This window comes from Perna viridis, chromosome 9 (genome assembly GCF_037379345.1).
Source record: "Perna viridis isolate PV_CMFRI_1.1 ecotype Kerala chromosome 9, ASM3737934v1, whole genome shotgun sequence".
In the NCBI taxonomy this organism is placed as follows: domain Eukaryota; kingdom Metazoa; phylum Mollusca; class Bivalvia; order Mytilida; family Mytilidae; genus Perna; species Perna viridis.
Window position 1 is genome coordinate 13,810,847 of NC_142453.1, and position 14,486 is coordinate 13,825,332.

At 31.2% G+C, this 14,486-nt stretch overlaps 2 long non-coding RNA genes across 7 annotated transcripts in view; one reads left to right on the forward strand and one right to left on the reverse strand.

Moving 5' to 3' along the window:
* Positions 1-5,862, reverse strand: part of LOC148606871 (uncharacterized) — a 27,675-nt gene extending 21,813 nt beyond the window's left edge. Inside the window, exons 1-4 of one of the 6 annotated variants that reach the window (XR_015915557.1) lie at positions 5,371-5,592; positions 5,002-5,110; positions 4,404-4,507; positions 961-3,835 (exon numbers count right to left, since the gene is read on the reverse strand). This is a non-coding gene — a long non-coding RNA (uncharacterized LOC148606871). The other 5 variants (XR_015915558.1, XR_015915559.1, XR_015915561.1 and 2 more) reach the window with 5 other exon arrangements.
* Positions 5,615-14,486, forward strand: part of LOC148606874 (uncharacterized) — a 132,063-nt gene continuing 123,191 nt past the window's right edge. The window contains exon 1 of the long non-coding RNA XR_015915563.1: positions 5,615-6,356. This is a non-coding gene — a long non-coding RNA (uncharacterized LOC148606874). The remainder of the gene's footprint in view (positions 6,357-14,486) is intronic.

Below are 14,486 nucleotides of genomic sequence, written 5' to 3' on the forward strand. Positions count from 1 at the left end.
GAAAATATTAAAATTTCATACCAATGAACTGTATAAGTACATGCATAAGTCAGAATAATGAAAAAGGAATTATTAAAGACCCAACATTTGAAATCATCTTACAAGTTCTTTGTAAGTATAACCAGTGCTTTTAGAGGAGAAGGTCCCTTGGTGGACCAATTGCAAATTTCATATTCTACATCAATAAAACCACTTAAAATTCTTCAGATCAGAAACAAAACAGGAGATTAAGTACGGAAGCCGGTTAGGGTCATTTGAAAAAAAAATAAATATGTCGAAATTACGACATAGCTAAGAAAAGAAGAAAGGTATGTAAATGATATTTCGATATTTTTACGCGTTATTATGCCATTGCAGAATATTCATGTATGTATTATAACGACTATAGCATATCTCTAGATGATACTACTTATATCTTTATGTTATAAAATGTAGACTAGTTCGTACCCATACAGAGCATTTTGTATCCCCCAGTCGTTCTCCGAAAAACTACATTTCATGAAATTAGTCTGTCGCATGCGTTTATTTTCAACAAATTACATAACACATTGCTTTAAATGAGTTTAATTTGGAAGAAGCGTTTAGTTATTGATAAAAACGTGCATAGATGTGGAGATATAATGTTTTTGGGTAAGTATGGAACTTTCATATACTCTTAAACCTACGGAAGCCGATTAAGGCCACTTAAAAAATATATCATGTCGCAATTACGACATCGTAAATTTCGATATAGTTATGTCGAAATAACGATTTAACCATGTATGATATAGCTATGTTGAAATTAGACTTACATTGTCGAAATTACGATATAGTTATGTTGAAAGTAGACTTACATGGTCGAACTTACGACATCGTATGTCGAAATTGCAATACAGCAATGTCAAATTTACGATATGACCGTGTCGTAAATTCAACAGAAAGTTACAGCAATGATGTCATATCCGGTTTGACTTCCGCCACCTCGATAATAGCCGGCGGTAAGTCCCAATATTTGATGTTGAAAGTTTTATTGCAAAGTGATAAACTTAAAGAACGTTTAATAAGAAGCATGATTATTCACCAAGAGAAGAGCAAGACTTTGATGCTACATATTTAATCGCAAAATACCAACTCACAACTAAACAAATGGCACATTGGTGGGATGATTCTAAAGTTGACTTTTATACATACACATTATTAGAAAAAATATCAAGATGTGGTTAGGATAATTGCGTGGGATATAGAAAAATTCAATAAGTAATATCCAACTATGTAACCACAGAAGTATAATATCATTTCGTTAAATTTCAGAAATGTAATGTACAGAAGTAGAGTTTTTTTATTCTACAATTGTGCGATGAACATTTTGTAATTCTGATTTATTGTCTCTTTTTATTTCTTTGTATAGCTATGGACAGGGAACAGATATGCAAATTTTATTTTAGACTTCTTGGTTTTGAATACAAAACCATTTTAAGATTGCTTTTAGAAGTTCATGAAATCTTTATTAGTATGAGAACACTAAAAAGAATTCTAAAGAGGGCAACTTTAAGTCGTAGAAAATCACTGATGTTTTGCAAGCAGCACTTTTCATCCAGGATAATGTTCAATCATCAGGGGGACACCAAGGTTATCGAGGGATGCAACTTCAATGTATTCAGAGTGGCACTGACATATCTAGAGATACCGTGCAATTGATGATGCAGAGAATTGTTTTTAGAGACCTTGTTCAAATTAATTTTGCGCGATTGTTAGTAATACTAGATTTGATCGCAGCTTCAATTTAATTGTGGGGGTAATAATAGGACTTTACTCTTCCTTGCAAAATCAGTCAATCTGATTTCAATTATGCCATTGGCATTTTAAATTTTATGAAAAGCAAAAGATGTCAAATAAAGCTAGATTTGTTGAATTTATACGACCGGAGAAAAACAATCGGACCTATTATGCAATGAGGATGTCGTCGTCGTCGTCGTCGTAGTTGGTTTTTTCCATGCGATAACTTTATATGTAGTGAACTAATGAAATTTTGATATATAGTTTATTGCTTCTAGCGGCAGCTGTCTATTTTATGGGTCAATGGTCTCTACCGTTCTACATTTGCAAAAAGGGGGACAAAAGGGGTAAATTAGGTCTTTATTTAAAATGATGTAGAAGGTTTAATTTGTATTCAATTTTAACGATTCCTTTTTTAATACGTTTCTTATAAAATTCTGTGTTGAACACAAGACAATTTAAATTTGCAAAACACTGAATTGCAAATCTTGCACCGCTTTTTCTTCAACCTACCATGTCATGTGAGTAACCATTGGATGCAGATTTGCATGGGATTTAATGAAATGCACTTTATTTTACAATTTTTGATAAAATAAACTTATAGTTTCAATTCAAAAATCATGGGATTTTTTTGTGTCCCATGGGATTTTTTTCTCCCATGGGATTTTTTTTTCTCCCATGGGATTTTTTTTGTCCCATGGGATTTTTTGTTTGTAAATCAATACAGTTATAAACATATAAAAATGGATACATGTGTATGAAGAGGTATTATGATAAGATACCAGAAAGTACAAATGTATGTGTAGATTGAATGAAACTATAGAATTTAAATAATTTTATATCTCTATTATTTATAAACAAGTAATAACCAATGCGTTCTCACATTTAGTAAGTATATTATTACTTTATTAAATTTTATAAGGAATATGCATGTTTTTAAGTATTAAATTATTCAACCTAAAAAAATAAGTGTTATTTCTTGAACATGCTTTATAACAAAATATAGTTCTTTTTTTTTTTGCATTGCAAAATTACTGATATTGTTGACAAACTACAAAAAGGTTAGTCTTTCATAACATTTCATAACTATATCCGCATTCAACACAAAAGTATCTGTATTTTTTTTGCATTTTATGTCCATTCTTAAACAAAAAGTGTTAAAATGCAAAATCAACTTTATTTAATACACCCCCCCCCCACTTTTGTGTAAAAATTGGGTTGATTTTGTGCTAAATTTTGGCAAAAATGAGCAAATTAAAGCCTAAATCTTCTTTCATAATTTCTAAGGATATGAAATACATGCCCATGCAATTTGACAGGAATTAAATGTCTGAATCAAAGTCTAACTTATCATTTTGAACCTTATATCATGGGCAAGAACCACAGTTCATATAAACTATTCCAATCTGGCTAACATAGACATAATAAAAACACCTAATATTGTCATGAATGTAAACAGATATAAAATTACTTTAACAGAAAATGAATGCTTGATACACATTACAGCACATTAAATCATAGTAAGGTACAATAATGCCTGAATCGGCAGACATTTATTAATGCTTATTTAAAAAAATTAAAACCTTTTTTGCAATGTTGGGGTTTTGAATAAAATGAATTGATTTCTTCTGATGAATAAATGTGTAACTACATTCCTATTTCAAAATTTACATGTTTGTTGCTTATGTCTAAACCCCTATAGTTTCCTCCAATTTTACCCTTCTGTGAATGAGGCTGATACATCTAAACTATTCCTTGAATGTCAACACTTTAGCTTCAGTGGGAATAATATTAGCAGTCACAAGTACATGTATGTAAATATATCATATTTAGGTAGCAATGATGATTTCTTTACAACTGTACTCCAGTATCACCAAAAGAAGATTCTCAATTTCTCATTTGATGGTAATAATAGTAAAAGCTCATGTTATGTACTGCACACTTTGTAGTGATGATCTGATCATGATACATGTAGTGTTGCTCTTAAATATAATGTGAAAATCCTCCTAAAATTTTGCAGGAATTTCTTGCTGTATACCAGCAGCTATTCTGATCATAGAATCCCAACCAATAATGATACCTAAAAAAGTTAAGAACTAAAAATGTCATAGTATTGGGTAGATTTTTAATAAAAAAATGCAAACAAAGCACAAAAATGTGATGTCAAGGTCAATGGTAATTAACCCTAGAGCATGTAGAAGGCTATGCATCTTAAAAATGCTTTCCAACATGCCAATTATCAAAAACATAGCTTGAAAGATAATAAAGTAACAACCTAGTGTAAACATGATTTGTGTTACTGGCTGACTAATTACCATGAGGGTGATTGGTCAGTTTCAGCAGGCAACAACCACCCCCTCACTTTTCAAAGCCATGCAAAGTATAATTTGTAGGTCTTCAACTCTTAAAGGTTTCTTACAAATATTTATAACTTATTAATTTATTCTGATTTATATGGAACTCACTCATGTATAAAGACAGAACTTAATGTTCTAAGTTGAAAAACTAACTACAAGTAATATGCTTGTTGTGCTCAATTAACTAACAGAGTGCACAACATTAATAACAATTTGAAGTAAACTGATTACCTAAAAAAAAACATCAAAATCATGTACAAGTACTGCTTTACCATGCATATATAGGAATACCTGTAATTACAAGTTATCACATGTTGCTCTCACTACAAGATCCAAAACCCAATCCATCAGGTTGGTCAATGTATTAATAGTCATCTGGTATTATCAGGTTGTCCCTACAATATACAAAGCTAAAAGTACAGCATTGAATCTCTACTGATGCATTTCTTCACATATTTTTTTTTAAAATACCTTGAGTGGTTTTGGAGGAGCTGTGCTAACAAGGTTTCCACATTAAAAACCAATCAATTTAATTATCTCCATTTATGGGTCTAGTGCATATATTATATCTTTACATAAAGCCTAACTTTCCAATTTTAATAATATAAAAAATTAGATGACTTTTTAATCATTCAAACAGTATGCGTGAAAGTTTCTGATAGTCCGTGAAACGAAAAACAATATCAAACATCTCCACTACTATTTTGCGAGTTTAAGTGTGCTTTCTATTAAAATGCTCGTCATGAAAGCTTCCTGTATATTCAAAGCAAAACTGTTTCAGCCTATTGACAATGTCATCAAGATTATGTTAAAAAATGCATACCTGTGGATGAAAAAAAATTGTTTAATTATTTAATAATCACTGAGTATTGCATGTATAAGTACTTACTGCTACAGTAAATGTGTCAAATGATAATCGCCATTTTTAATTGGTCAATATTCTACTCTAAGAAATGTGTAAGTGTCTCTCTTTTAAATACAAGTCTTCACTTAAAGTTCTGAAAAATAAAAATACAGCTAGACAAATTTAGTTTGTACAGGTATTAAAATGCCAGCCATATGTGTAAAGATTGAGTTAAATATGGTTTTGTTGAAAAATTTCTGTTGGTATTGAACCCTCCCCCTCCCAAAAACAAAACAAAATAACAAAATAAAAAACAAATGCCAATCATCATATTTCAATCTTTGCACACAGCATATCTTATTTTAAGTTCTATTTAAGAACTTTTAAGAACTAACATGTATTAGGATCACATACTAAGCAACAAATCCAGTTAAAACTTTTTGCAGGATTGTCAGGTAGTGCCTGTTTTGTACTAAAAGTAAACAAATTGTAAGTCTATTCTACTGACTGAAAACTTGTGACTTATTCTTGTAATTACGTATTATCTGTTATTTTGAGCTACAATAAGAAAGATATGAATATTCATATATGCTTATTAAGGTAATGTGGTTGAAAAATTTTAACAAAACGAAACAACTATGTGTTGACAGCCTGCGAAGCACATACGACATAGCCACGATACGAAGCCTGTGACGAAGGGAAAATAGGTGCGATAGATCAAGGACATCGTAATCGCAAATTTTTTAAGGAGTAAAATTCGTAGCTCTAGGTCGCAAAAAAAAAAAAAAAAAAAAAAAAAAAAAAAAAAAAAAAGAATCAAGAGCTACGATTTCGCAGCTACATCAACACTTACGGTACCAGTATCGTATTGCATATCCCTGAGCAGGTGTACGTTTAAACATGGATGCTATAAAAATATAGTGCATTTTCTTTTTGCCTCTCTACAAACTAATATTTTGTCAAAAGATATGAACAATGACTTATAAAATAGAGCAAACATCACACTGTAAGATGAAGAACTTTTTTAAAAGAAAATCTAAACATAATATCATAAAAATGTTCCACTGAAAAGGTTGGTTTGGTGAGTGCAAAACGAAAGTGAAAGTCGGGAAAATGGCTATTTATAGTTCGAGACTACTTTTCTGTCCGATCTTCGTGGACTCACCCTATTTTCTTTGTGGGAATTATTTTTTTCACATGTCCTTAGAAATGCTACATAAGTGAAAGTTTTATTGAATCAATTTACATACTTTTTAAAAAATCCTAAAAATATGCACTTCACTATAGAAGTCTATGGGAAAATTAATACGATACTGAGACCTAGTAAGCCAGTTTTTCAAGTAAAGTTGGATATTCAGCAAGTGGTCTTTACCAGCTGAAAAAGTAGTACCCCAATGCAGGTAACACTTTTAAGATGAATTAGCCAACTTTTGAACCTGATTTTTTATGGTAGCTCTGTTTTTTGCATTTATGGTTAATCTTTACCAAATTTGGAAATGCATTTTGTTTTCATGAATTTGTATAATATCAGTTCAATAAAATTATTATCTTGACTGTTTATGGTGAGCATATCTATATTCATGTAACCTAAAGTAAGTAATACTCCTGCATAAAGGATAGTTTTCAAGTTACAACACATTTTAAGTATGTGGTTAGGACTTGAAAATAGTCATTTTCCATACATTGCCTCTTATATATGAAAAAATGAATATTTTTTTTATTTTTTGTTTTTCTTTCAAATAAATAACTTAAATGAGTTGCCATATAACTGTGTGGTTGATTTAAACACAGAAATGTCACAAAAGTCAACAGCCAATTTTTAGTGGACTTTTTTTAGTGGTTCAAATGGACAGATTCTAATGTGGCAAGAAAATTAAAGGTGTTTTTTCATATAAAAACTGAATTTTTTCAAAAAGTATCTAAAGCAGACAGTTATTATTATAATATTTATACCAATAAACTATTTTTCTTGCATCATAGCTATCTGTTTTAAAGAAAAAGTCCTTTTCCTGTCATATTGAGGTCCATTTGTATCTGCCTGGGTACCAAAATGGCTTAAAATCTGTATTTTCTGCATATGAAAAGCTACATTTTTTTAAAACTATGATATTGGTATAATTTATTTTGGATTTATTATAATTGAAATGACCATATCTATAGTTTAAAACAGTTGGTTGTACCAGTCATTATACTTTACTTTAAACAAGAGGCTCCCTTGAGTTAAAGATAAAAAAGGATGTACACCTGCTCAGGGATATGCAATACATACTGGTACCTACTGGTACGAGAACACAATTAATTCCCCTTGGTTTTCGTTGTATGTGTTTTATTGGTCCGAATCTTTTGTATTTGCTAGTAAATAATATAAATAATGTGAAAATAAACCTAATATATTCATTCCATTGATATTCATGCATCTAATGTAAGTCACTACATGTATATACCTTGTGATGTCTCAAAAACACCTAATTTTAGAGTTCCGCATACACTATAAGGTTTCAAAAATGAAATTTTTTGTAGGAAAACTGGAAAAATACAGCTGACTGTCTGCTTATGTACCTGATAAGCTTAGAACCTTACATTATTTTACATTTGTTTCAGATCTTTCATCATTCAAAACCCAAATAAAGGCTAACTTTTAATATCGGACACAATCGCACTTGAACAAGCTCTGTACAGGTCTGGTTTAAATTGATCTGGAGTGACAGTTTTAGCTTTGAAACCACTTCTTATTGTTTTCAATGTACATTTGATATGTGTAGACCACTTTATGTTTGAAGTTGATCAATTTAAGTCATTGTCAGCATCATAAAATGAGTTTTCATATGTGTACCCCTATACATGGTCTAAAAGTGCATTGACCATGGCCGCATGTATAAAAACCCAATTTTTGGCCTTAAAGCAGCTGGAACTTGAGTAAACTGAACTTCATTGCATCAAATACACATAATATGCTGCAACCAATGTAAAAAATCACAAAAATATTGCATTTAAAAAAAAAATGTACATTTTGGAGGGGCCTTATTTCCTTCGACAATTGGACATACGAGTCATGCAATGTACCACTGATACTAAATTTGCTTTAACTTATATATTTTTCAACTAATGATGATGAAACTTTGTCCTTGAAGTCAAAAAAGGTTCATCTTGACATGAGTGCAGTTTTTATTCAAATTGAGCACATTTATTGATCTAATAAGGGGGTTGCCTGGGTATCAGAAATTGTATTTGCTAGTATTTGCTGGGGGTAATTTGGTGTTTATTTTCAAGAATTCAGTAAATCTACATGAAATAATAAGATTTTGGCCCTTTATTCTCTGTTTTCTGAAATTAAAATAAAAAATATGGTTTCTATGGGATTTTCCATTGAAATTGCACTTTTGCTAAGGTGCTAGGTATGAAATATAGACCAGTGGGGAAAATATTGTACAGCTTTGAGTTTTTCTCCTCTAACTATACACTAGGAACATCAAATTAAAAAAAACATACTTTATGAACAAGGTTTAGGCAGAAATCTGACAATTTAGTGTAATTTTTATGAACCCAGTCAATGAAATATGGCAAAATCAGGGGTTTTCACAGCCTTGTCTTAGGATCTATAAAATCACAGATATGTGCTTTATTGGTCCGAATCTTTTGTATTTGCTAGTAAATAATATAAATAATGTGAAAATAAACCTAATATATTCATTCCATTGATATTCATGCATCTAATGTAAGTCACTACATGTATATACCTTGTGATGTCTCAAAAACACCTAATTTTAGAGTTCCGCATACACTATAAGGTTTCAAAAATGAAATTTTTTGTAGGAAAACTGGAAAAATACAGCTGACTGTCTGCTTATGTACCTGATAAGCTTAGAACCTTACATTATTTTACATTTGTTTCTGATCTTTCATCATTCAAAACCCAAATAAAGGCTAACTTTTAATATCGGACACAATCGCACTTGAACAAGCTCTGTACAGGTCTGGTTTAAATTGATCTGGAGTGACAGTTTTAGCTTTGAAACCACTTCTTATTGTTTTCAATGTACATTTGATATGTGTAGACCACTTTATGTTTGAAGTTGATCAATTTAAGTCATTGTCAGCATCATAAAATGAGTTTTCATATGTGTACCCCTATACATGGTCTAAAAGTGCATTGACCATGGCCGCATGTATAAAAACCCAATTTTTGGCCTTAAAGCAGCTGGAACTTGAGTAAACTGAACTTCATTGCATCAAATACACATAATATGATGCAACCAATGTAAAAAATCACAAAAATATTGCATTTAAAAAAAAAATGTACATTTTGGAGGGGCCTTATTTCCTTCGACAATTGGACATACGAGTCATGCAATGTACCACTGATACTAAATTTGCTTTAACTTATATATTTTTCAACTAATGATGATGAAACTTTGTCCTTGAAGTCAAAAAAGGTTCATCTTGACATGAGTGCAGTTTTTATTCAAATTGAGCACATTTATTGATCTAATAAGGGGGTTGCCTGGGTATCAGAAATTGTATTTGCTAGTATTTGCTGGGGGTAATTTGGTGTTTATTTTCAAGAATTCAGTAAATCTACATGAAATAATAAGATTTTGGCCCTTTATTCTCTGTTTTCTGAAATTAAAATAAAAAATATGGTTTCTATGGGATTTTCCGTTGAAATTGCACTTTTGCTAAGGTGCTAGGTATGAAATATAGACCAGTGGGGAAAATATTGTACAGCTTTGAGTTTTTCTCCTCTAACTATACACTAGGAACATCAAATTAAAAAAAACATACTTTATGAACAAGGTTTAGGCAGAAATCTGACAATTTAGTGTAATTTTTATGAACCCAGTCAATGAAATATGGCAAAATCAGGGGTTTTCACAGCCTTGTCTTAGGATCTATAAAATCACAGATATGTGCTTTATTGGTCCGAATCTTTTGTATTTGCTAGTAAATAATATAAATAATGTGAAAATAAACCTAATATATTCATTCCATTGATATTCATGCATCTAATGTAAGTCACTACATGTATATACCTTGTGATGTCTCAAAAACACCTAATTTTAGAGTTCCGCATACACTATAAGGTTTCAAAAATGAAATTTTTTGTAGGAAAACTGGAAAAATACAGCTGACTGTCTGCTTATGTACCTGATAAGCTTAGAACCTTACATTATTTTACATTTGTTTCTGATCTTTCATCATTCAAAACCCAAATAAAGGCTAACTTTTAATATCGGACACAATCGCACTTGAACAAGCTCTGTACAGGTCTGGTTTAAATTGATCTGGAGTGACAGTTTTAGCTTTGAAACCACTTCTTATTGTTTTCAATGTACATTTGATATGTGTAGACCACTTTATGTTTGAAGTTGATCAATTTAAGTCATTGTCAGCATCATAAAATGAGTTTTCATATGTGTACCCCTATACATGGTCTAAAAGTGCATTGACCATGGCCGCATGTATAAAAACCCAATTTTTGGCCTTAAAGCAGCTGGAACTTGAGTAAACTGAACTTCATTGCATCAAATACACATAATATGATGCAACCAATGTAAAAAATCACAAAAATATTGCATTTAAAAAAAAAATGTACATTTTGGAGGGGCCTTATTTCCTTCGACAATTGGACATACGAGTCATGCAATGTACCACTGATACTAAATTTGCTTTAACTTATATATTTTTCAACTAATGATGATGAAACTTTGTCCTTGAAGTCAAAAAAGGTTCATCTTGACATGAGTGCAGTTTTTATTCAAATTGAGCACATTTATTGATCTAATAAGGGGGTTGCCTGGGTATCAGAAATTGTATTTGCTAGTATTTGCTGGGGGTAATTTGGTGTTTATTTTCAAGAATTCAGTAAATCTACATGAAATAATAAGATTTTGGCCCTTTATTCTCTGTTTTCTGAAATTAAAATAAAAAATATGGTTTCTATGGGATTTTCCATTGAAATTGCACTTTTGCTAAGGTGCTAGGTATGAAATATAGACCAGTGGGGAAAATATTGTACAGCTTTGAGTTTTTCTCCTCTAACTATACACTAGGAACATCAAATTAAAAAAAACATACTTTATGAACAAGGTTTAGGCAGAAATCTGACAATTTAGTGTAATTTTTATGAACCCAGTCAATGAAATATGGCAAAATCAGGGGTTTTCACAGCCTTGTCTTAGGATCTATAAAATCACAGATATGTGCTTTATTGGTCCGAATCTTTTGTATTTGCTAGTAAATAATATAAATAATGTGAAAATAAACCTAATATATTCATTCCATTGATATTCATGCATCTAATGTAAGTCACTACATGTATATACCTTGTGATGTCTCAAAAACACCTAATTTTAGAGTTCCGCATACACTATAAGGTTTCAAAAATGAAATTTTTTGTAGGAAAACTGGAAAAATACAGCTGACTGTCTGCTTATGTACCTGATAAGCTTAGAACCTTACATTATTTTACATTTGTTTCTGATCTTTCATCATTCAAAACCCAAATAAAGGCTAACTTTTAATATCGGACACAATCGCACTTGAACAAGCTCTGTACAGGTCTGGTTTAAATTGATCTGGAGTGACAGTTTTAGCTTTGAAACCACTTCTTATTGTTTTCAATGTACATTTGATATGTGTAGACCACTTTATGTTTGAAGTTGATCAATTTAAGTCATTGTCAGCATCATAAAATGAGTTTTCATATGTGTACCCCTATACATGGTCTAAAAGTGCATTGACCATGGCCGCATATATAAAAACCCAATTTTTGGCCTTAAGGCAGCTGGAACTTGAGTAAACTGAACTTCATTGCATCAAATACACATAATATGATGCAACCAATGTAAAAAATCACAAAAATATTGCATTTAAAAAAAAAATGTACATTTTGGAGGGGCCTTATTTCCTTCGACAATTGGACATACGAGTCATGCAATGTACCACTGATACTAAATTTGCTTTAACTTATATATTTTTCAACTAATGATGATGAAACTTTGTCCTTGAAGTCAAAAAAGGTTCATCTTGACATGAGTGCAGTTTTTATTCAAATTGAGCACATTTATTGATCTAATAAGGGGGTTGCCTGGGTATCAGAAATTGTATTTGCTAGTATTTGCTGGGGGTAATTTGGTGTTTATTTTCAAGAATTCAGTAAATCTACATGAAATAATAAGATTTTGGCCCTTTATTCTCTGTTTTCTGAAATTAAAATAAAAAATATGGTTTCTATGGGATTTTCCATTGAAATTGCACTTTTGCTAAGGTGCTAGGTATGAAATATAGACCAGTGGGGAAAATATTGTACAGCTTTGAGTTTTTCTCCTCTAACTATACACTAGGAACATCAAATTAAAAAAAACATACTTTATGAACAAGGTTTAGGCAGAAATCTGACAATTTAGTGTAATTTTTATGAACCCAGTCAATGAAATATGGCAAAATCAGGGGTTTTCACAGCCTTGTCTTAGGATCTATAAAATCACAGATATGTGCTTTATTGGTCCGAATCTTTTGTATTTGCTAGTAAATAATATAAATAATGTGAAAATAAACCTAATATATTCATTCCATTGATATTCATGCATCTAATGTAAGTCACTACATGTATATACCTTGTGATGTCTCAAAAACACCTAATTTTAGAGTTCCGCATACGCTATAAGGTTTCAAAAATGAAATTTTTTGTAGGAAAACTGGAAAAATACAGCTGACTGTCTGCTTATGTACCTGATAAGCTTAGAACCTTACACTATTTTACATTTGTTTCTGATCTTTCATCATTCAAAACCCAAATAAAGGCTAACTTTTAATATCGGACACAATCGCACTTGAACAAGCTCTGTACAGGTCTGGTTTAAATTGATCTGGAGTGACAGTTTTAGCTTTGAAACCACTTCTTATTGTTTTCAATGTACATTTGATATGTGTAGACCACTTTATGTTTGAAGTTGATCAATTTAAGTCATTGTCAGCATCATAAAATGAGTTTTCATATGTGTACCCCTATACATGGTCTAAAAGTGCATTGACCATGGCCGCATGTATAAAAACCCAATTTTTGGCCTTAAAGCAGCTGGAACTTGAGTAAACTGAACTTCATTGCATCAAATACACATAATATGATGCAACCAATGTAAAAAATCACAAAAATATTGCATTTAAAAAAAAAATGTACATTTTGGAGGGGCCTTATTTCCTTCGACAATTGGACATACGAGTCATGCAATGTACCACTGATACTAAATTTGCTTTAACTTATATATTTTTCAACTAATGATGATGAAACTTTGTCCTTGAAGTCAAAAAAGGTTCATCTTGACATGAGTGCAGTTTTTATTCAAATTGAGCACATTTATTGATCTAATAAGGGGGTTGCCTGGGTATCAGAAATTGTATTTGCTAGTATTTGCTGGGGGTAATTTGGTGTTTATTTTCAAGAATTCAGTAAATCTACATGAAATAATAAGATTTTGGCCCTTTATTCTCTGTTTTCTGAAATTAAAATAAAAAATATGGTTTCTATGGGATTTTCCATTGAAATTGCACTTTTGCTAAGGTGCTAGGTATGAAATATAGACCAGTGGGGAAAATATTGTACAGCTTTGAGTTTTTCTCCTCTAACTATACACTAGGAACATCAAATTAAAAAAAACATACTTTATGAACAAGGTTTAGGCAGAAATCTGACAATTTAGTGTAATTTTTATGAACCCAGTCAATGAAATATGGCAAAATCAGGGGTTTTCACAGCCTTGTCTTAGGATCTATAAAATCACAGATATGTGCTTTATTGGTCCGAATCTTTTGTATTTGCTAGTAAATAATATAAATAATGTGAAAATAAACCTAATATATTCATTCCATTGATATTCATGCATCTAATGTAAGTCACTACATGTATATACCTTGTGATGTCTCAAAAACACCTAATTTTAGAGTTCCGCATACACTATAAGGTTTCAAAAATGAAATTTTTTGTAGGAAAACTGGAAAAATACAGCTGACTGTCTGCTTATGTACCTGATAAGCTTAGAACCTTACATTATTTTACATTTGTTTCTGATCTTTCATCATTCAAAACCCAAATAAAGGCTAACTTTTAATATCGGACACAATCGCACTTGAATAAGCTCTGTACAGGTCTGGTTTAAATTGATCTGGAGTGACAGTTTTAGCTTTGAAACCACTTCTTATTGTTTTCAATGTACATTTGATATGTGTAGACCACTTTATGTTTGAAGTTGATCAATTTAAGTCATTGTCAGCATCATAAAATGAGTTTTCATATGTGTACCCCTATACATGGTCTAAAAGTGCATTGACCATGGCCGCATGTATAAAAACCCAATTTTTGGCCTTAAAGCAGCTGGAACTTGAGTAAACTGAACTTCATTGCATCAAATACACATAATATGATGCAACCAATGTAAAAAATCACAAAAATATTGCATTTAAAAAAAAAATGTACATTTTGGAGGGGCCTTATTTCCTTCGACAATTGGACATACGAGTCATGCAATGTACCA